The following is a 24,803-nucleotide window of genomic DNA, read 5'->3' as shown; positions in this document are numbered from 1 at the left end:
TATTTTTCTATTTTTCAGTCATATATATTTTGTTTGGTTTCAATAATTTCTAAGCAGTGAATCATTTGATTCTTTAATATTTTTTGGTCTTTCAAAAGTTTTAATATTTGAATTTTTGAGTTATTTTTTGTTGTATCTGAAATTGTCTGACAAATTTTTTATAAGCCATTGCACATTCAAGTAATGGTTTCTTCATCAAATTGTAACACAAATTGAAGTCATAGAAGAATAAATCATGTAATGGTGTAGTTTCTTAATCAATTTAAGGCTTTGTAAAATTATTTTAGTCTACTCACAAATAGGTAGGTTCCCGTGCATAGCACGGATTAGCGACTAGTTATTTTTAAAAAAATTCCCAAATACACACAAACGGAGCCAACACGTGGAATTTACAAACTTTTTTTCTTTTTCAATTTTTTGCTAAACAAATAAACCGTACTCTCACGTTTTCATGGTAGGTATTTATTACTTTATTAATATTATGATGAATAATTAATAATAACTTTAAAAGCTTTTTATTGTAATAGTATTTACATAATTAATAACAAGTTAATTAAAATGTTAATTACGTGTTAGTTTAAAATTTGACTTTGAAGTGTCAACGTTGCTTTCCCATTAATTTGGTAAATAATCAATATTTTGTTGAATGATTAAAGGATAATTTGAATGTAATTTTCCAATTAAAGTAAATAAAATCTCAATTTAATATGAAAAATGTTTTGTAAATGTCTACGCAACACTTCTGTCTTGGTCTCTTACTAAAAGAGAAATGCTATGTCTACAACATTTTTACAACATTTTTACAACAAATCCTAAGTGGCAAGTTGTTACTGGTTGTTTTTGTTGGGGCAAAAAAGTAATCTTAGTGTTAGTTTTAAATTTGAACCAATAACAACTAACCACCCATGATTTGTTGTAAAAATGTTGTAGACGTAGCATCTCTCTTACTAAAATAGTTACAACAACTTACAATATAATTTTTAGTGAAATCTATTATTTAAATTTTTTGATAAATAAATAAATATTATTAATGAAATTATTAGTAGTCTATGAAGATTTTTTATTTAATAGCTGAATATTGGATAGATACAACAAAATTAATAGAAATAATGGTGTGATAAATTGTGATTAGAGTCATTAGACCTACAAACTTTTGAAGGAAAGTCTAATTACCTTACTTTGTGATAAAGTCACAATTCTTTTGATAAATAATTCTGTAGGGGCAGGTTTTGGATCTTGAACCCAAAAGACAAATGGATTAAGGTCCAAAGAGCCCAATGCAATGAATTTGTAGAAAGTGGGCTTGAAACTAGACTTCAATGAGTTGGATAACAATCATCATGAGTTAAAGATTACAAGAAAACAAAGATAAATCGGTTTGCTTCAAAGAAAATCTTCCTCGAAGTCTGAGAAGAATAGTTCTTGTATATATTTCTCTTAAACTTTTTTACAATTTTAGTTCTCGTTGCTACAGTGTTTTTTCTATGGATTCTCAGCTACCCCTCCTGTAATGGGGTCTTTCTTCCTTATATTACCCTGTTTTGCCTCATCTCCACCCTCCACGTGTATGGCAAGTTGCTTTCTTTGATCCTTGTCCCATCATCACCTTTCTGAAGTCTTTGGGGGCAGCTGTAAGGCTGAATATCACTGTTCAGGTATTACCTCCACATTAATGCGGCCAGAGAGTTAACTACAGAGCATTTAATGCGGTGGTAGCAACTTTATTTTAGATATTTCTTAGCTTCCCTTTGTCCTATTCTCTCCTAATGTTTATCCTTATCAGTAGAATTGCCCTAAGTATTGCTCTTAACGGCAGGTCAACCCTACTGACTTCTACTCTATTAAGTCAAAAAGGCATTTCTCCTCTAACTACCTTCCTAAACCCTCATGACCAGAATCCTTCTATAATTCACTGACTTGTACTTCTTCATTAACATCTACTTGTCCTCGGACTACTAAATGTCCTCGGACAAGGCCTACGGCCCAGTATACATTCTTGGGCCTTTCTTCCCTACAATAGCCCCTCAAAATTCTCTTCTTTTGCTTCTCAGAAAAAAGGAGGATTTCGATATTATAACAATTATTTTGCTTTTCTCTTACATCACCTATGTTTGTGTAGGTGTCTTTTCAACTGCCTAGAAGCACACTCCTAACGTTTCAGCATGTGGGATGCGCTTGCATTTAATTTCTGCAGCTCTGTGTTCCCCACGTTTTACGGTGCGATGGAGATTCAACGGTTGAAGATTTTATGAGGACTTGAGCAGGAATTCTCCCGCTTGCTTTTCCCCCTTATACATATATTACCTAAAGACTTCATTTGCTTCACCTTTTGCACTCTTAAATCTCAAGAACTAGTCTGAGGAGCCCTTCTTCCCTTCCATAAGTTGTTTTCAGTACTTTCTTCTTCTCATCTTCTCTTCTGTTTCTTTTATTTAGAGCCCTTCCTTCCTCAGCCCCCCTAACTTCACCTCGTCTCTCTACTACCTTTAGTTTTTCTTTCACATGGGTAGATTTTCTTACCTAGTGGACACCCCAGAGGGTATAGAGAGCTTTAAAGCTCAATACTAAATCCCACTAGGGGTTTCCATTAGGTATTGTAAATAGGGGAAATGGCACGCTATGAGGTAGAAGGGAGAAGTAGTAATTTCTATGATCGCCTTTCTAGAAAGAGGGATGAGAATCCCTACAGGTAGAGTAACTAGGGATAACTTAATTGCTTACAGGCTCTCCCCCACCCAATGCATCCCCAATATGTTTAGGATTTTAGGTAGTGTAGATGCCCTCAATGAGAAGATAGGTGTGACCCTCACCCATCACGAAGTTGATTGGGTTTACAATCGTCATAAACTAACAGGGCAAGGGTATTACTTAAAAACTAGAGTTCTTGAGGTTAGATTCATATCGTGTCTCCCTGAGTCCAATAATGGTATGAATAAGGACCATCTAATCATCTCAAGGGAGTGGCATGATGGGCTTCACTGTCTGACCAAAGAAGGGACACTAGGTGGGGTATTTAGGCCTAGGTTTATTATTCTAACAATACCCTTTTTTCTTACTAACATTTCCTTTGCTCACTCTTTCTATTCATACTTGTAATTTAGTTTTTATATTATATGCGCTGTTTTATGACAATATTTTTGCTTCTGATGAACCTATAGATAAATACTCTGCTATCCCGAACTTTAACCTTGTCAACGAGCCAAACTTGATAAAAATACTCAAGGCTGAGATATTTGTCAACACAGACGAGCAATTAAGAGTAGCCCATCTCATCCACGGCTACAATCCTCTGTCATCCAGCTTATAGGCACCCAAGTACATGATCAAAGCGAAAGACCGCCGCCTATACTTGATCAACGTCATCGTACCGGGTTTTCTTAACCCAGGTATTGCTCCGGAAGGTGTACAGCAGGTAGAACTACCCTTTCGATACACAACAGAGGAAGAAGCAACTCCTTCTCAACCAGCAATCAAGGAAGAAGAAGAAGAAGAAGTGGTCGAAGTCTCAGACTTTGAGGACGACTTCGAGGTCTTCAACCAGCCCTAATCCCTAGAATCTCCAGCTGGTGATTTTAGCCACCTTCTCCTAGCCGAAGTAAGCCACACCCAGGAAGCTTTAACCATTCCTAACGTGATAGTGTTACAACACAAGACTGGGTCAAGCCTTCTAGACTTGCCGGAGTCCCACGTAGGAGGCAATGTGCCCGAAAAGGCAATCTAGACCAAGCCTTCCACCCCTCCAAATACTCAGGCTCCCCAACCCAATCCTACTGATAAGAAGATGAAAAGGGATCAAAAGTGTAAAGAGGTGATGGAGGAAGGAAAGGACCTTCCATCCAAGGAAGCTGAACCCCAAAAGGGGGCCTAAGTAGCTAAAACTGCTCACATAAGGTCCTCAAGTGAAGGATCCATGGTGGAGAGGGGGCATAACCGCCAAGTTAAGGTGCCAGCCTGGAACCACCCCTTAGCGTTGGACGGAGCCCCTCTTCCAATAAATACTTCTATAAGGGACTTCTAGCATGGGAAGGCCGGGTATGTGACCAACGCCAAGGAGCAGGCCATTTTGCTGCTTGGGGACATGGCTGATCTCAAGTCCATGAAGAGACACGAAGTATTTCTTAATCTGAAGAGGGACCTTGCACTGTGTGAGAGTGACTTTTCTGTAACACTCAGGCCCAAGGATCCCGGGCTTAAATAAGAGGTTTGGTGAACCGAGCCTTGACTCACCGCAGCTAAAAGGCTGTTTAAGAGTCAAGTAGCATACAGGGGATGCTCCTGACAATAAAAGAAAAATGACAAGCAAGGATATTCGTATATAAAAAATGCCAAAACAACAAGATAAATTCAAAAGGAAAGAAGCAGGATTAGCAAAGTGGTGCAAAAGTTAACGTTAAAGGGATCCTGGGATTAATGAGACATATTTCATTAATACGTTGTTTGTTAAGTTACAGAAAGCTCACTAGGACGTGATACAAGGTTCAATCAAGCTCAAAAATTACAGTCTTGAGTGGCTATTTCAGCCTTCAAAACTTGCAAAGTTTGATTCTCTTTGAATCCGAGTATGTGCAATAGTGGCTTTTACAGGATACCGGGAAGCAATATTCGTCTTTCCCTTAGTGTTTTATTTCTCTTCACCACAGATTGACTGATAGTTTTTCTCTAGAAAATCTCTTCTTTTTTTCTCTGCCCCTTTTTTCTTCGCAACCCATCCTTTCCTTTTATAATGGAGTTCTGCTCTTCCCGGGGAACCGTTGGTTCCCCAGTTTTGCCTTCTTGTGAATAGAGCCATGTTCCGTGCCTATCACTCGGTAAGTCCCATTTCCTGTTTTTCTCATTCTTTCCTTCTTTCAGCTCTGATTCTTTTGAAAGTCCCTGGTTGGCCACCTTCTTTGGGATGTGCTGAGGTATGCCCTTCTCGGCATCACCATTTTGGCAGTTCCACTTTTCCCTCTTCTTTCCCATATGGGCGGAATCCTGTTCTGCCAACTTGAAAGCCGCTTGTTATCATTCTTTCTTTTGTGTTTCTCTGTTCTGGTTCCCCGAGGTTTTTTTTTTTGTCTGTGCCATAAGAGGTCGCTGGGTTTTACTGGCGCTCGTGTTCTGTTACTTTGTTTCTTATTTTCTTCTTCTGTCTTTTTCTTTCGAGCTGTCCTAGTCTTCCTTTGACTTTGTGCCTGAAAGGATCCGCGCCTCTTGATGGTTGCTGAGGATCCTGACTTCTTATCCCCTGTCGTGGTTTTCTTTTTTTCTTCTGGATGCTTCTTCGTCTGGGCTTCAAGTCTCCCGGGCCCTTTTTATTCCTTCGTGGTTCCCCTGCATCTGCTGCTTTGGACTTAGCTTGATTTTTTCCTTTTGGGCCTGACTCATTCCGTTGGGCCTCCTTTACTATGATCCTTTTTAGACCTCAACACACTGCTACGTGAATTCGTCAGTCGAGGTGGGCAGATGGAACTTCTTGTCAGCGCGAATGTATCCTCTATGAGGGTCACCAGTGTGGTGCCTGCCACAATGCCTCTGATGCCAAAGTTAGAACAGAAAAGCACTTTGTGAAATGAAAATGGAGGAACAAGATAATAATGGGTGCTTTCTTAGAGTGTGAATATGTACCTTCTGTTGACAATGTGAGGGCCTTATATATGTTGTTTTGGTTGCTAGCCGTTGTGATGTAAATGCCTTTCTTAGTAACGCCTCCCGCCCAATAATGGGGCTTTTAATAGACTCCCAACAGTCTGCTTGGCTGGCTTTGTAACTGCCCAAGTTACTGGCTGACTTTAATGAATGATTTTCTTGCCCTCGTCAGTGATGACTGGTTTCTTCGTCAATCAAGATGACCTCGTCATGAACGTTGGTTTCGTCTAGGGGACGTAATCTCGTCACTCCCGTCAGTTGCCCCCCAGGTTCTGTGGTCGTCTGCGACGTGTCATGAAGACCATAGAAGATGAAAAGTTTTCCTGAGCTGTCTGTGACTCTTAGGGTTCTGTTCCGAATTTAATGTGTAGTGGCGACGCAGTACGCAATGTGTCCACGTGGCGCATGCTAATTGAGGGCGTTAATGGCATGACCCTTGGGTTTCCCGCTATTTTTCAATTTCCTTGGGTCTTGGTTTCAAAACTTTCTTTTCTTTCACTTTAATCATTTGCTCTGAATTTCATTTTTCCCGTTTATTCCTACAACCGTTCCGACCCTGCTCCGGTGGCATTTTTCTTCAAATTTTTCAAGCTTCAATCGTTTGTTTTCAAGGTACGCTCCTCTTTTCTTCCTCTTCCGTTCCCCTTTCCTTTATAATCTTTTATGAGTTCCTGATTATTCCTTTGCCCTTCGCTTTTGTTGTTGTGTTTGATTTTCGGGTTTTTAGGACTTTATTCCCCTTTTCATGGTCAGTTCTTCTGAGGTTAGGGTAGCTTGCCCCTCGATCTCTTTCTTTTTCGCTCGCTTAGGGGCGGCTTTGGGTGTTTCCAGTGACTTTCTTCCTTCGGTTGGGGATTTTATTTTCGAAGGTTGTGGGTTGAGTGTAGTTTTAGGGGAGCTATCTCCAGTATTAGGCCAGTCACTTGCTTGGTTTGAGGATGAAACGAAAGGGATGTCGGAGGTGAGATCTAGCGAACTTGAAACTGGGTTGTCGTCCAGCGAAGGCCCAGTGGAGGGTGACACAGCCGTCTCTGTCCCTCGTCCAGTTAGGGCTTTTTACGCCCTTGGGGAGGCGTGTGGGCTGGACGCGGATACTGTGGCTAGGTTCAAGGATAGATTTCAGTTTCCTGAGCGGGTTCGGGTTCGTCAGCCCAGTAGTGAGGATTGGGCCTGCCACTTTTTCCCCGGTGAGGTATGCTTCTACAAGGTTGCTTTCACTTGTGGGCTTAGGTTACCCATCCATTCGTTGGTGATGGAGCTTTTAGGTTACTTTGGTATTGCTCCCGGGCAACTTATGCCCAATTCATAGAGGATAGTGATCAACTGTATGGAGATATGGTTGGCTGCTAATGAGGACATGATCAAGGTGAGTGAGCTCGTCTACCTTTACCGTCTGAAAGAGTCAAAAGAGTATGGGTATTATGAGCTAGTCCTTTGGGCGAGGAGGACTAGAATCGTCAAGGGTTTAGCCTCGTCATTCAGGTATTGGAAGTCCCGTTTCTTTTTCATGTCCGGGGACGATTTTGAGACCCCTTCTAGCGAGGCTTGGGGTGATATCCCAAGGTTGCTCCGTCGGTGGGGAACCTCAAACTTAGGTGCGTCAATATTTCTCCTCGTCTGTTAATCTTCATCTTGCTTATGTGGTCGTCCCTAACCCCTTTGGTCATTTCTTTTGGCAGTTAAAAGACGCCCCAAGTTAAAAAGCAAGTACTAGGGTCGTGTTGAAAAGGCGATAGAATACGCCAATTTGATTGAAAGTTGGGAGGACCTTGTGGACCTGCGGACACTTGCATTCTACTGCTTAGGCCCGGACCCATCTCCCTACGTCTTGCGCAGCATCAATATTGAGGAAAAGAAGAGTAAGTATTGACTTCGTCAGTATTGATTTTCTCATGTGTACTTGGATTTCTAAGGTTTTTTATTTTTATTTATTATTTTTTTTTTTTGTAGAGATGACGACCAGGTTTAACAAGGACATGTATGCTAAGATGGGGTCCAAGAAGGACGAACCTTTGGCGAATATTGGGAAGAAGGGGGTCCGTGTCACGGGGAAGGGTCCGTCCGTTCTCCCAGCTACAGACGCCACTCCTATAGTCTCTGGAGTTGAGAACGTACGGACTGCTTCTCTGGCTACCTCGATTGAGGAAATCCGTACCCCTTCTTCCAAAAGGCAACGAGTGTCGGGTAAGGAGAAGGAGAAGGAGAAAGTTGGTTCGTCCGTCTGGGATGACGAGGGTGTGGCCGTGGAGCGGGCACACGGTGTTGTGAATGCTGAGGACCTCAAGATCTTTTCCGGAGTGCCACTCAACGAAGTTGCGAGCCAACACGTGCACAGGATCGTCCAGATAAAAACACTTCTGCATTCTCTTTGTTCCCCTTCTATTTTTTTTTTTTTTTTACTGACAGACTTAGTTTCCTTCATCAGGTGTTGGGAGAGAGTCTTCACCTTGCTTCAGAGTGTCTTACTCAAGAGGCTGAGGTGGCATCTCTGGCATCCAAGATGGAGGCTTTAGAGAAGGAGAACTCCACGTTGAAGAAGAAGCTTATCGATTCAATGGAAGAAGCTACCACTTTGAAAGAAAACGTCAAGGCCTTGAATGCTGATCTTAGGGTTGAGCGTCAGTTAAACTTGGAGAAGGATGACCAGCTTCAGGTGGCCAAAGAAAAACTCAAGACCATTGCTGCTAGGTCCATCGAAGCCTTCCAGCAAACTGAGGAGTACACCACGGTGCTCTTCAGTTGGTATTTCAAGGGATTCGAGCTTCTGCGGAGGTACCTCGTCAAGCACCCTACTGGAGTTGACTTGCCGAACCTAGACCTTGAAGCGGTGGATCAAGAGATGGCGATGGACGAGGCTGCCCAATCTTCGGCCCCTGAAGGTGATGCCCCTGAGAAGACTCTTGATGATAACGCTCCACTTGGTGACGCCCCTGCCATTGACGATCTTATTGTTGACGCTCCCACTGACGCCCGGACCTAACACTTGTGAAAAAATTTTATCCATTGTATGTGCCTGTTATGTTTTGGGCTTTTGGTTAGCAGTTTTTTTAAAATCTATTTTGGGAACAATGTTTCTTGGCCCAGTGTTTATGGGTCTTTTGAAAGAACGAGTATAATTGCCCCCTATTTTTGGGCTTTAATTGATTATATGATTTCACACTTACCTACTTATATGATCGTACTTTGTTGGTACCTGACATGTTTGAAGTGTTTTGAACTCTTCCGTATCTTGCCTTTAGCAAAAAATTTTAACTATGACCCTTTCCCTCCTTTCGTCATTGATTCGATACTTAGTCTGCAACTCTCCATCCTACCGAGAGGCTTGAGTACGGCTTGAGTTTTGTTTTAATTTGTTGCAAGGTTCTTATCCATTTTTCCTTTTGTTTGTTTGTTTGTTTGTTTGTTTTTTTTTTTTTTGGTATGGATTCGTCGGTACTTATGCCTGCCAAAAGATTCTGCCTGCGTTAGTAACTTACATCCGTCAAGGCGGAATCTTGTTACTTGGCCTATACCCATTTAAGGGGTTTTGTTAGGTTTATGGATTCGTCAGTAACTTACATCCGTCAAGACAGAATCTTGTTACTTGACCAATACCCATTTAAGGGATTTTCTTTTATGGATTCGTCAGTAACTTACATCCGTCAAGGCGGAATCTTGTTACTTGGCCTATATCCATTTAAGGGGTTTTGTCAGGCTTGTGGCTTTGTTAGTAACTTACATCCGTCATGGCGGAATCTTGTTACTTAGCCATTCTGTGGCCTTCAATCTTTATAAGTATCGTCAGTAACTTACATCCGTCAACGCGGAATCTTGTTACTTCGTCATTGCATGTCATACGATTAACTAGACCTGCTTACACAAAGGCATTAGATGAATAACTCTTTTATTAATCTCAAGGATGAGTAAATTTTTTTGTTACAACTATTAGTGGTACTTCTTTAAATGCTCAATGTTCCATGGTCGGGGGAGTCTTTGTCTGTCCATGGTTTCTAGGTGGTAACTGCCTTGTCTTGAGTAGTGAATGGCTCAGTAGGGTCCTTCCTATGTGGGACCCAGCTTTCCTTGGATAGGGTTTTTAGTTGCTGTGGTGGTCTTGCGCAGGACGAGGCCTCCTATGTCCAGTCGTCTGAATTTAACCCAAATTATTGTAGTATTCGGCCATCTTCAGCCGGTACTTCGTCATCTTCTTGGAGGCTATGTCTCTTGCTTCGTCCAGACAATCCAGGTTGAGTCGTAGTTCATCGTCATTGCACTCTTCATTGAACGTCCCTCGTCTGACGCTTGTTACTCCTACTTCAACCGGAATTACTGTTTCAGTGCCATAGGTGAGTTTGAAGGGGGTTTCTCCTGTTAGGGTTCTTGCCGTGGTTCTGTAAGCCCACAAGACATTAGGTAATTCTTCTGGCCAGGCACTCTTCGCATCGTCTAGCTTGGTTTTGATAATCTTGAGCAGCGTCCGATTCGTTACCTCCGTCTGTCCGTTTGCCTGGGATGCCCTAGGGACAAGAACTGATTCTTGATTCCAAGGTTTGAGCAGAAGTCTCTGAAACCTTGGCTGTTGAACTACCTCCCATTATCTGATATAATCGTCGAGGGAATCTCGAACCTGCAGATTATATTCTTCCACACAAAACTCCGGATTCTTGCCTCGGTGATTGTTGCTAAAGCCTCTGCTTCAACCCATTTTGTGAAGTAATCAATAGTAACTAGCAAGAATTTTACCTGACCTTTACCTTGGGATAGTGGGCTGACGATGTCGATCCCCCATTTTGCAAATGGCCACGGGGAGGATATCATCGTCAATTTCTCTGCTGGAAGCCGTTGTACATTCCCATATCGCTGGCACTTGTCACACCTCTTGACGATTTTGACAGCGTCCACCTGCATAGTCGGCCAGAAATAACCTGTTCGTATTACCTTGTTTATCAGGGATCTAGGGCCGGCATGGTTGCCGCAAACTCCTGCATGGATCTCTTTCAGTATGTATCTAGCTTCTTCTTCGTCAACACACTTCAAGTAAGGCAAGTAGAAGCCTCTCTTGTATAAGGCGTCATTAAGGATTGTGAACCTGGACGCCCTCTTCTTGATCTCATTCTGTGTTTTGAGGGAGGAGCCCGTCCTGGAGGAAAGACATTATGGGTGTCATCCAGCCGTTTGCGCTCTGGATGGAAAATGTTGGGACCTTTTCAATACTGGGGTGTTTCTGGACTTCCATCGCCAAATCCATGTTAATCTCCCCTTTTTCTGACGATACTAGCTTCGAGACTCCGTCTGCCCCCATATTCTAACTTCTTGGGATCTGCACGAACTCCACTGTATCGAACTCCTGAGTCAAATGTTTCGTCAGCCTGAGGTATTTCTGCATCCTCTCTTCCTTCGCTTCGTACTCCCCTCTGATCTGCCCAATTACCAGCGTTGAATCATTTTGGATTAATAGGTTTTTAGCTCCAAGTGCCTTACCAAGCCTCAATCCCATCAGTATCCCCTCGTATTCAGCTTCGTTGTTGGTAACCGGAAATTTTAGTTGAACCCCATATTTGAGCGTCTCTCCGTCGGGGGTGGTTATAACGACCCCTACTCCCCCCCTCATTTGGGCTGACGAACCATCAGTTTGTATCGTCCATCTCTCAACTATGTCGATAAGGCTGTCTTCATCCGGAAGGGTGAATTCTGCAATGAAGTCTGCCAAAGCTTGCGCCTTGATTGCTGTTCTGGGATGGTACTTGATGCCAAATTGACTAAGTTCAATTGCCCACTGGACTATTCTTCCAGCTGCCTCAGGTTGGTTCGTCATTACAAGGATAGGGTTTGCCTGAAAGTATTGCCTTAGCTTACGCAAGGCTACTATTAATGCAAACGCGATCTTTTCAATCCGTGGATACCTAGACTCAGCCCCTTGGAAGGCCCGGCTGATGTAGTAAACTGGGAGCTGCTTCGTGCCTTCTTCTCTAATTAAGGCTGCACTCACTGCTGAAGCTGACACTGCCAGGTATAAGTATAGGTCTGCCCCTTCTTTAGACGGGCTTAAGAGGGGTGGACTACTCAGGTAACGTTTTAGTTCTTGGAACGCTACTTCACATTCATCAATCCAAGCGAAAGCCTGCTTCAAGGTCTTGAAAAAGGGTAGGCACTTGTTTGTAGCTCTGGAGACGAACCTGTTTAAAGCTACTATCCTTCCTATGAGTTTCTGAACTTCCTTGACGGTCCTAGGTGATGCCATGTTGATTATAGCTCGCACTTTCTCTGGGTTTGCTTCTATTCCTCTTTGGGACACCATGAATCCCAGGAACTTCCCTGAAGCTACCCCAAAAACGCACTTACTTGGATTCAACCTCATATGGTATTTTTTGAGGGTGGCAAACGTCTCCTTCAGGTCGTCCAGATGTGTGAGCTCTTCCTTACTCTTGACGAGCATATCAGCCACGTATACTTCCATGTTCCTTCCAATTTGTTGGCCGAACATTTTGTTCACCAACCTCTAATATGTAGCTTCGGCATTTTTTAATCCAAAAGGCATGACCTTGTAACAGTAGAGTCCTTGACTCGTGATGAAGGCAGTCTTCTCCTGATTTTCCTCAGCCATCCTTATCTGGTTATATCCCGAAAAAGCGTCCATGAACGTCAGTAATTTGTGCCCGGCTGTAGAGTCCACAAGCTGGTCTATTCTCGGTAGAGGGAAGCTGTCCTTTGGGTACGCCTTGTTTAGGTCTGTGAAGTCTACACACATCCTCCATTTTCCACTTGCTTTCTTTACTAGGACGACGTTTGCGAGCCATTCAGGATAGTACACTTCCTGGATGAACCCTACTACCAATAGTTTGGTAACTTCGTCTGTAACTGCTTGATCTCATTCTGGGGCGAAGACTCTTCACTTTTGATGGACGGGTTTCCGCTCCAGATCCACATTCAACCGATGCTGGATGACTTCTGGAGCTATGCCCGGCATGTCCTCGTGGCTCCATGCGAAGACATCTATATTCTCCTTAAGGAATTGGATAAGCCTTGTTCTCATCTTAGGGCTTAGCGTCGTCCCTATCTTTGTCATCCTTTTCGCTTCTCCTTCAGCCAGTTCCATTATTTCCAGGGCTTCCATTTCTTTGATCATCCATGTGTGGTTCTCCTTTGTAGCTAGGACGGCTTGATAACATTCTCTGGCCAGGACTTGATCTCCTTTTACTTCACCGACACCGTTATCTGTTGGGAATTTCACCTTCAAACAGTAGGTGGACGTGGCCGCTTTCCATTTGTTGAGTGTGGGCCTGCCAATGATAACATTGTAGGATGAGGGGCAGTCCATTACTAGGAAGTCTAGTTGACAGGTCAACTGCACCGGGTAGGCCCCCACCGTCACTGTCAATGTCACTATGCCCTTGGGGTATACCCTGTCTCCGCTGAAGCTGACGAAGGGAGAGTCAAATGGGCACAGTCTCCTTGGATCTAGCCTCAGCTATTGGAAGGCAGGGAAGTAGATGATGTTTGCGGAGCTACCGTTGTCGACAAGGATCCTCTTGGTATTGAATCCTTCTATATTCAACATTATGACCAAAGGATCATTGTGGGGCTGCTTCACTCCCTTGGTGTCTCCTTCATTGAAGGACATGTCCCGGTCTGTTCGTCGTTGCTTAGACAGAGGTATGGTGTGAACACTATTTACCTGCCTCTGGTATGCCTTCTTGAGGGATTTCAATGATCCTCCTGAAAATGGCCCTCCTGTAATCGTCTTTATCTCCCCGATCACCTTGTATGGAGGTTAGGACAGGCGGTCGTCATCCCGAGAAGAGGACCCATGCTGGTTCTTATTATCGTCCCTGAACTTATTATATTCTCCCTTCTTCACATATTTCTGTAATTTCCCTTTCCGTATCAACTCCTCTATCTGCTCCTTTAGGTCTCTGCAATCTTCCGTGTTGTGGCCGTGATCTTTGTGGAACCGGCAGTACTTGTTCTTGTCACGGACATTAGGGGATGAGTGCAATGGTCTGGGCCATTTGAGATAATGCTCATCCTTAATCTGCGTTAAAATTTTGTCAAGAGGCATAACCAAAGGAGTAAATCTTACCGTCCGAGGACTTTGTCATCTTTCCTCCTATTCTCGTCATTGTTCCAACGGTCTGGGCACTCTCTCTTTTGACCCCTACGGTCGTCTTCTTTCTTTGCCTTGTCTCCTGGCCTCTTTGCATCCTTTATGACTACTAAAGCATCTTCAGTATTCATGTACTTCTGTGCTTTTAGGAGCATTTCTGCCATCATCTTTGGTGGATTCTTTGTGAGGGAGGCCACGAGATCTCTGGACCTCAGTCCTGCTTTGAAGGTCGTTAACTGCACCTTGTCATCTGCTTCGTCTACCTCTAGAGTCTCCCGGGTGAAGCGTTTGGCGTACAACCTTAGAGTTTCCTTCTCTCCCTATCTAATGGTGAGTAAGTGGTCTGCCGGCCTCTTTGGACGTTGGCCCCCTATGAAATGGCGCAAGAAGCCATTGCTCAACTGCTTGAAGTTGTCTACGGACGAAGTCGACAACTTTGTGAACCATTCTCTTGCAACTCTTTTGAGAGTGGTGGGAAAGGAATGACACAGTATCACGTCAGGTGGATGTTGAAGACCTAGAGTCGTCTTGAAGGTATTAAGATGATCCTGAGGGTCTTTGAGTCCGTCGAACGGCTCAAGTTGAGGTAAGCGAAACTTCGAAAGTGTAGGGCATTCAAGCACCGCCGTGGTGAAAGGCGAATCTATGGCCCTTACCATCCTATCTACGCTTCGATCCGTCTTCTCCTTAATGGCGTTCCTCAATTCGTCCATCTCCTTCCTCATTTCTCGAAGGAGATCTGAATTCTGCTCGTCCGGAGTGGTTGGCCTCTGATGGGTACTCTTCCTATGGCTATCCCCTTCTCCCTCCGGGTTATCTTTGGACCTATTCTCTTCCTGTTGGACCTGTTGGAGTCGTAGCTTCATTTCCTGGTTTTGCTTGATGAGTTCTTCAATGGTGGCTCAAGGGCTTGAACTTGGTGGGCCAAGGCTACGGAATCTGGATTGGGTTCCATCTGAATGTAAAAGGTTGATGGAAACTATGTTCTCAAATATGAATTTGAAAATGTCGTTTCCCACAGATAGCGCCAAACTGATGAAGCGTGAATTCGTCAGTCGAGGTGGGCAGATGGAACTTCTTGTCAGCGCGAATGTATCCTCTATGAGGGTCATCGGTGTGGTGCCTGCCATAACGCCTCCGATGCCAAAGTTAGAACAAAAAAGCACTTTGTGAAATGAAAATGGAGGAACAAGACAATAATGGGTGCTTTCTTAGAGTGTGAATATGTACCTTTTGTTGACAATGTGAGGGCTTTATATATGTGGTTTTGGTTGCTAGCCGTTGTGATGTAAATGCCTTTCTTAGTAAGGCCTCCCGCCCAATAATGGGGCTTTTAATAGACTCCCAACGGTCTGCTTGGCTGGCTTTGTAACTGCCCAAGTTACTAACTGGCTTTAATGAATGATTTTCCTGTCCTCGTCAGTGATGACTGGTTTCTTCGTCAATCAAGATGACCTCGTCATGAACATTGGCTTCGTCTAAGGGACGTAATCTCGTCACTCCCGTCAATCTCTTTTTTTTTTTACTCAATATTTCACTTACTTTGTATAACCATTATGTTATTATCATTTATTTTCCTTTATATAGGTTGTTCAATCTGCGCACATGGCTAAGGAGCTGGTGAACAAGTCCCACCAACTAATGAAGGATGAGGAGAGCAGGTGGATAGCTGTTATGGAAGCCTTTCCCTTGGCCAAAAAGAGAATCCAAGAACTTAATAACCAATTGACTAAGGCTGACAGGGAGAGGAAGAGTGCCGACGCTGCCTTGCATGTGGCCGAGAAGCAAGTTGAGACTCAGTGCAAACAGCTTTGCCTGACTGAGGATCTGTTATCTATAGCTAAGGAGCAGATAAGGACCATGAAGACGAAGTTGGAAGAGGCAGAGAAAGTTGTAGAAAAGGCTGAGCAGGATGGTTACGACGTAGGGGTGGCAAAAACTAAGGAGGCTCTTAGGGCTGAAGTCTCTAGGATGTGTAGAACTTACTGCCTCCAAGTATGGAACGAGGCCCTCAACCAGGTTGGGTTTGAGGCCTCCTTTGCCCTTAAGAGAGCAAAGAATGTCTACTATCCCCCTGCAATCCGAGCATCAGGCCCTCCAAGCTCCGAAATTGAAATTGCCTCCAAGGAGATGGATCCTAGCAAGAACAGCCCTACCAAGGCCCTCCCTTCTTCCAATAGTCCTTCTAAAGAGGTAGAATAGATTGAGGTAGCTAAAAGGGAGAAGGATACAACCAAAGGAGTGGCCCCTGATGCCACCAAGCCTCCAACTGTGCCCAAGGACCCCTCTACGGGTAAAGAGGCCTCTTAGAGCCTAAAGATTGTTCTAGCAACCCTTCCTATACTTGCCAAGGAGGATCCCAAGGGCAAAGGTCCAGCCTCCATAGCAACTGAAACTGCCAAATCCACCAAGGCCACAGGAAAAGACAACCCTCCACTAAAGATCGAATAGGGCTTAAGCTAAAGTTTATAGACTTTTTTTTTCATGTAGTTGTTTTTTACATTTGCAAAGTTTGTACTTATTTTTCCTTTTCCAAGGCTTAACTTAATGACAATTAAGAGCTTTTTTTTATGCTTGTGTACTTGTGCAAATTCTAACATAACTTTCGCTTTACCTTACATTTAATTGATATAAAAATGAGATATAATTTCATTCAACTTAAGATTTACCTATATCCTTAACTTCAACAATTATCTGTACAAGTGATAGTATAGTTGCTACAGTTTACACAACCAACAGCAAAACATGCTGAACCTTCCAAGTCTACAATCTTTAATAAAGAGTAATTTTAACTCCAAAAACATAGCTTATATGTTTGAACCAAACAGCTCATATGACCATGTGTGCTTTGGGCTTTCCTTCTCAATCTCACATAATGATAAACCATGAACTTACTTACAATGTCACCTGCTCATCCATTTAACAGTATGTCAAAGCAGTGGTAGGTGTTAATTTACCCATAGTTTATAGTCCGAGAAACCAAACATGACTAAGGTTCTGTTTAACATCTAGAGAGATACTGAATAGCATTAATTTACCCAAGGTATATGGTTCGAGGAGCCAAATATGACCAAGGTTCTGTTTAACACAAATATTTGCTTTAGGGGTATTAATTTACCCAAGGTATGTGGTTCGAGGAGACAGACATGACCATGGTTCTATTTAATACTTAAACAAATAATAAGGATTACTAATTTACCCAAAGTATGTGGTCCGAGGAACCAAGCATGACCAAGGTTCTGTTCAATACTCAAACAAGTAATCAAGAATATTAATTTACCCAAGGTATGTGGTTCGAGGAGCCAGGCATGACCAAGGTTCTGTTTAATATTCAAACAAGTAATGAAGAGCACTAATTTGCCCAAGATATGTAGTCTGAGGAACCAAACATGACCCAGGTTCTATTTAATATTCAAACAAATAATAAGGAATACTAATTTATCCAAGATATGTGGTCCAAGGAACCAGCCATGACTGAGGTTTTGTTCAATACTCAAACAAGTAATCAAGAATATTAATTTACCCAAGGTATATGGTCTGAGGAGCCAAACATGATTGAGGTTTTGTTTAATATTCAAACAAGTAATAAATGTAACACATAATGTCAGAAATAAAAACATAGCAGAGCTGCCTTTCATTAATAATAGTACCTTTGTAGGTTGTTTACATTCTAAGGACGTGGTATGACATTTTCATCTAAATCTTCTAGGAAATAAGCACCTATACCAGCTACCAAGGTGATACGGTATGGCCCTTCCCAATTGGGCCCTAACTTTCCCCATGTTGGGTTTTTTGCAAGACCCACAACCTTTCTTTATACTAAGTCTGTAGGTGCTAACGGTCTTAACCTCACACTTAAGTCATACCCCAGTTTGAGCTTTTGTTGATAATATGATAACTGAACCATGGCATTTTCTCTTCGCTCTTCAATCAAATCCAATTTTTTATCTAATAAGCTGTCATTACTGTTTGGAGTGAACAAGCTTGTTATCAGCGTTGGGAATCCAATCTCCAGAGGAATTACAGTCTCGGCCCTATAAGTCATTGAAAATGGTATTTCCCCTGTTGACCTACGAGGGGTATTCTGATATGTCCAGAGAAAATGTGGCAACTCTTCCACCCATTTACCCTTTGTATCATCCAACCTTTTCTTAAGCCCATTCACTATGACCTTATTGACAGCCTCAGCCTGTCCATTCCTCTGAGGATAAGCCAGAGTTGAATACCTATTCTTAATACCTAATTCAAAACAATACCTCCTGAAAGTTTTGCTATCAAAGTGAAGCCCGTTGTCCGAGATGAGGTTATGAGGAATCCCAAATCAAGTGACAATATTTTTCTACATAAACCTCTTGGCATCCACATCCCTAATATTTGCTAGTGACTCAACTTCAACTCACTTGGTGAAGTAGTCAGTGCCAACCAAAAGCCATCTCCTATTTCCTACTGCCTTAGGGAAGGGCTCTACAATATCTAAGCCCCATTGAGCAAAAGGCTCGGGACTAGACAGAGGATTGAGGATACCCCCTAGCTGATGAATGTTTGGAGTAAATTTCTGACATTGGTCACACTTCCTTACATATTCTTGTGCTTCATTTTTCATACTTGGTAACTAATATCCTTGAGTGAGGGCCCTGTGAGACAGTGATCTGCCTCCTGTATGACTTCCACAAATCCCTTTGTGTAATTTTTCTAGGAGTGGCTCTACTGCCTTAAAATGGACACATAGCAAATATGGCCTAGAAAAAGAGCACTTATATAACTTTTGATCCTTGAACAACCAAAAATGATGGGATTTTCTTCGCACTTTATCAGCCTTCCCCTTCTCCTCGAGCAAAATGTTATCCTTAAGGAACAGAACTATAGGGTCCATCCAACTAGGTCTCACTCTAATTTGATGAATCTAGGCCCTCTCTCTTCTTATCTCAGTAGGCTTACATAAATCCTCAACCAGGATAACCCGAGGTAAACTCTATGCCGAGGAGGTTGCGAAAGTGGCAAGAGAGTTAGCATGCGTATTTCTGCTTCTAGGGAATTGCTGAAAGACTCAAATCCTGATTACAAGTGCCTAACTTACTCCTGCATTCCTAAATCCCTAGCCGCCAACTCTCCCTTCACTTTGCCTACAACCAATCTTGAATCCGAGAATACCTCCACTGCTCTTCCTTTCATTTTATGAACCATAGCCATCCCTACCAACAAAACTTCATACTCAACCTCATTATTTGTGGCTGAGAAGCCCAACCTTAAGGATTTCTCAATAGTGATCCATTCAGGAGATATCACAACTAGCCCCACTCCAGATCCTCTTTGATTAGCTGCACCATCAACGTATACCCTCCAAGATAGAGGTCCTTGTAAGGAAATCATCCCAACTGATTTTTCATCCATGTTCTATTTTTCCTTGTCCTCTTCCAGTGGAGACTCAGTAAACTCGGCCACTAAATCTGCAAGGACTTGGCCTTTAATAAAGGTGCGAGGCATATACTTAATATCAAAAACCCCTAGGGTCGTTTCCCATTTTGCAATTCTCTTGGTGTAATCAGCTTTCCGCAGTAGTGATTGAAGAAGAAGTTGGGTTAGAACCATAATCGTGTGAGCTTGGAAGTAATGAGGAAGCTTCTATGTAGCAAGCACCACTGCCAAGATGGCCTTCTCCAATGGTAGATAACGAATTTCTGCTTCATTCAACGATTTGCTCACATAATAAACTGGTCTCTGCACTCCATTATCAACTCGTATCAATACTAAGCTTACCGCATGAGAGGCTACAACAATGTAAGCAAATAGAACCTCCTCCTCCTTGGGCTTGGACATAATGGGTGGCTGAGAAAGACACTCCTTCAACTGCTGGAAGGCCAAGGTAGACTCTTTAGTCCATTCAAATCTTTTCCACTTATGCAACAACTAGAAGAAAGGTCTACATCTGTCTGCTGACCGAGAGATGAATCAATTCAAAGCAGCAGTCATTCTTGTTAACTTCTGGACTTCTTTGGGATTCTGAGGAGGTTGCAAATCATTAATTTCCCTAATCTGGTCAGGGTGACCTCAATTCCACGGTGAGTGACCATATAACCTAGAAATTTGCTTGAGCTAACGCCAAAAGAACACTTAGAAGCGTTAAGGTGTAGTTTGTGCTTTCTCAGTATTTCAAAAGTATTCTTGAGGTCATCCACGTGCTCGGACTCTATCTTACTCTTCACCACCATGTCATCTATATAAACTTCAATATTTTTGCCTAGGTGAGGCTCGAACATCTTGGCCATCATCCTCAAATAAGTAGACCCTGCATTCTTTAATCTGAAGGGCATCACTTTGTAATAATAATTCCCAGTAGGCGTAATGAAAGTAGTCTTCTCCTGATCATCCAAAGCTAATGGTACCTGATGATATCCTTGGAAGGCATCTAAGAAGCTCATATGAGGATGGCCTAGAATTGCATCCACTAATTGATCTATTCGAGGCATGGGAAATGGATCCTTTGGGCAAACTTTATTTAAATCTATGAAGTCTACACATACTCGTCATTTACCATTTTTCTTTTTCACTACTATTGTATTGGCCAACCACTTAGGGTAAAACACCTCTTTTATGGCCCCGACCCACTTAAGCTTAACCACCTCCTCCTTGACAGCATCAGAATGTTCCTTAAATAAGCGCCGATGTGGTTGCTTTTTGGGGATGACAGAGGGATTGACATTTAAATGATGGCAAACGAAATTTGGATCCACTCCAAGGGCTTCGTAAGCACTCCATGCAAACACATCAATATTTTTCCTAAGAAATACTATTAGCTCTTCCTTCTCCTGAGGAGGCAACTAAACTCCGATCCGAAAAAATTTCTCCTCATCATCACCAAAAATAACTTTTTCTAATTCCTTAAACTTTGCCCCTTCAACCACCACATCCATAGACAATACCAGCATCCTTAATTGCTATAAACCCTGCTCAATAGAGGCCGAGGACTCACCTCCAATCTGATGTCTAATTGTAGCCACCAAGCATTGCCTAGCCATAGACCGGCTCCCAACCAGCTCCTCAACCTGGTCTCCAAACGGATACTTCACCTTCAAGTGCAAGGTAGAAGAAATGGACCCCATGGCATGAAGCCAAGGTCTTGCCACAATGGCAGTGTAGAGGGAGTAGGCATCTACCACAATGAAGTCTACATCCATAACCTCTGACCCTGCCTGCACAGGTAGTCTAATCTGGCCCTTCAGGATAACAATTTTTCCATCAAAACCCACCAAGAGTGAATCATAGTAGGCCAGGTGCTCAGGTTTCAATTTGAGCTCCTTATACAAATCAGGGTACATGATTTCTACACCGCTATCCTGATCTACCAATACCCTTTTCACATCATACTCTCCTATCCTGAGGATAACCACCAGGGCATCATCATATGGCTGCAAGGTTCCAACTTTATCTTCATTAGAAAAACTCAATGTTGGTCGGACCTCCATTTTGCCCCTCTTCAGGTCAGGGGACAAGTCCTCTGCCAATGGTCAAGATACAGACATCACCCTGAATGGATGAGAACCAATTTTTCCTAAAGTAGAAGAATAACACTAATTGTGCCTAAAGGTGGCTTAGAAGAAGCACATCTCTGAGCCCCCAACTTGGCTTGACTGCCCTATCCATTGGGCTAATACAGGAATTGCTTTAACTTGCCAATATTAACCAATTGCTCCAAATGACTCCACAAAGTCCTGCAATTTTCTGTAGTGTGCCCCCGCTCCTGGTGGTATTGACAACGAAGGTTTTGGTTGCGCTTAGTGGGGTCTCCTCCCATCTTATTTGGCCATTTAAAGTACAGTTTATTCTTAATTTTTTTCCAAGATTTGGTGTACTGGCTCTCGAAACACAATGCTAACCACTTGAGCAGTAGTAGATCCAGTATGCCCAGCAAAATCTCTTTGAGGTCGATTGTTATTGTACCTCTCCGACCAAAAATCCCTTCTTTCCTGAGAGAATACCTCTGCTTTCCCCTTTCCTTGTTGTTGGTCCTCCTCGACCCACTTATACTCATCAATACGATCCATAAGCTGACGTACACTCCTAACAAGTTTCCTTGTCAAAGACTTTTTCAAATCATGTTCGGCGGGCACGCCGGCCTTAAAAGTCCTTATAGGCACATTGTCAAAATTCTCATCTATCTCATTAAACATCTTCCAGTATCTGTCAGAGTACATTTTCAGGGTTTCCTCCTCTCGCATGGTCATAGATAACAGGGAGTCCAAAAGCTGAGGAACCCTATTGCAAGTAACAAAATGAGCCCCGAATGCCTTAGTAAGCTCCTTAAAGGAGTTAATAGAGCCTTCCTTCTAATCATCAAACCACCTCATCACTATAGGCTCCAAACTGGATGGGAACACCTTGCACATTAAGGTCTTATTCTTTGAGTGAACAACCATTCTCTGATTGAAGTGGCTAACATGCTTCACAGGGTCTATTTTGCCATTATACATGGTGAATGTTGGCTGAATAAACCGCTAAGGAAGTTTCCTCTTTCAATCCTTCATGTAAATGGTGACTTAGAAATCTAGTTTAGAGCCCTACTCATAGCATCATTGCCCCGACCTTGAGATGGACTCTTCCTTCTCCGCCCATAATGGTGATCCTCATCGCACAAAAAAGACTCACTGGGAGAAATCCTTGACCTGGGCCAATAACTATTATCCATATCATCATCAGAAGAAGGGTTAGAACTTGAAGGAGTCCCCCTCCGTTGCTTGCAGCGTAACCTCCTTTGCAAATGATCAATTTCTAGTTGCATGCTTCTAGTATTCTCTTCATGAGAGATGTGACTCCCACTTCAAGGTTGGCTCCTACTAGTATGTGTGGTATGCACACTAACCTCCCAATCCTTCCTTCCTTCAAGATAGAAAAATTGATCTTGATGTTAGGAACCAACAGACTCCTCTCGGTTTGGCCCTGAACCTACAATAACTGAACGTTGATCTCACTAAACCTAAAGTTTTCCACAGACGGCGCCAATTGTAAGGGTAAGCTTTGGATCTTGAACCCAAAAGACAAATGGATTAAGGCCCAAAAAGCCCAATGTAATGAATTTGTAGAGAGTAGGCTTGAAACTAGACTTCAATGAGTTGGACAACAATCATCATGGATTAAAGATTACAAGAAAACAAAGATAAATCAGTTTGGTTCAAAGAAAATCTTCCTCGACAAAGTCTGAGGAGAATAGTTCTTGTATATATTTCTCTTAGACTTTATTACAATTTTAGTTCTCGTAGCTACACTGTTTTTTCTATGGATTCTCAGTTGCCCCTCCTATAATAGGGTCTTTCTTCCTTATATTACCTTGTTTTGCTTCATCTCCACCCTCCACGTGTATGGCAAGTTGCTTGCTTTGATCCTTGTCCCTTTATCACCTTTTTGAAGTATTTGAGGGTAGCTGTAAGGCTGAATATCACTATTCAGGTATCACCTCCACATTAATAAGGCTAGAGAGTTAGCTACAGAGCATTTAATACAGTGATAGCAGCTTTCTCTTAGATATTTCTTGACCTCCCTTTGTCCTAATCCCTCCTAATGTTTATCCTTATCAATAGAATTGTTCTGAGTGTTGCTCTTGACGGCAAGTCAACCCTTCTAACCTCTACTCTGTTAAGTCGAGAAAGCATTTCTCCTCGGATTACCTTCCCAAACCCTTATGACCAAAATCCTTCCATAATTCACTGATTTGTACTTCTTCGCTAACGTCTACTTGTCCTCGAACTACTAAATGTACTCGGACATAATCCATGGCTCAATATACATTCCTAGGCCTTTCCTCCCTACAAATTCCATAATTGAAACAATATATTAGTGGAATATTTGGACATGGTTTTTATTTTTCTAATATAAAAGTGTATACTCACTTAAACATTATTATATTATTTTAAAAATATTTTTCAGTAAATATTTTTAGTCATAAAAATATTTTATATTTAAATTATTTATTATGTAGTTTTAAAAATATGAATAATTGATATAAATTTAAAATTATAAATTAAATTAGATATATTCACTTTTATAATTCTTTGACCGTTTTAGTTCTAGAGAATCGAGAACTTTTTTTTTTTTTTTTTTAATAACCAATTTGGTTTTTAAAACCATGGAAGGAGGTGAAAATTATGAATTAAGTTCTTCGGTTTTTTCCTCTTATCCTTTTTTTTTTTTTTTTTTTGGTTGCTATTAGTGACAATTGTCTTGTTTGGTTTGGTCCTAGTGACAATCCGACTCTGACTCAAGCTGTCACATACAACAATGTTCATATATTGAGATTGGGTTGAGCCCAAGATTAGGAAGCCCATCAAACATATTTAAGTTGATGATAGTCCATGTTTATACTTTTTTTTTTTTGAGAAGAATGTTTATACATTTTTAAACATTACGAAAAGAAAAATAGAAACGCTCTTTCTTACAGCAGACCTGTATCTGGGCTCGTTTATGTGCGTTACTGGATAATTTGTTCATTTCAGAGATTGAGTTGTCTCCATCAATGGCAATTACTAATGGCTTGGGCTTGGCTTGGGCTTTTAGGTGTTAGCAAGGCAACATTTAAAAAAAAAATAATAATAAATAAATAAAATAAAAAATAAAAAATAAAACCTCTAATTCAAAATTTAATATATATAACATCACAACTTAGACCAAAAATTAAGAATATATACTTGGGCCTAATAATTTTATATTAATTATTGCACTTATATAATTTTGTTTTTGTGTGTAACTTTCACTCACGCATGTATGCCTAACATTATAAACCTCTAACTATATCATAAAGTGTTCAAATAAAAATTCATAGAGGTTTTATGTGTCATGGGTGAACTAAATTAAATTTGTAATTGAAAAATTGTGCCTCATCAAACCAAACAGGTCATTTCAAAATCCTAACTTAGTTAGTGTTCGTTAAGAGTTATTCTTTCTGTCCTTCATTTTAAGTTTGAGTTTGACATCAACTTATTTAGCTTTTATTTGAAAGTATTTATGCATTAGAAAAATGAGGTTTTAAAAAGTTGTACATAAAATCTAACTAAGAAAGTTGTATGCAAACAGACAATAAGAAGTAATCCAATTTTTCTTCTTT

General features: G+C 41.8%; 1 pseudogene; it reads left to right on the top strand.

Moving 5' to 3' along the window:
- Window positions 1–24,803, top strand: part of LOC126688499 (GDSL esterase/lipase EXL3-like) — a 31,742-nt pseudogene that overhangs the window by 4,872 nt on the left and 2,067 nt on the right.

Source organism: Quercus robur, chromosome 1, assembly GCF_932294415.1.
Source record: "Quercus robur chromosome 1, dhQueRobu3.1, whole genome shotgun sequence".
NCBI classification, from domain to species: Eukaryota; Viridiplantae; Streptophyta; class Magnoliopsida; order Fagales; family Fagaceae; genus Quercus; species Quercus robur.
The sequence above is the reverse complement of the archived record's forward strand: the minus strand, read 5'-3'. Positions and strand labels throughout refer to the sequence as shown.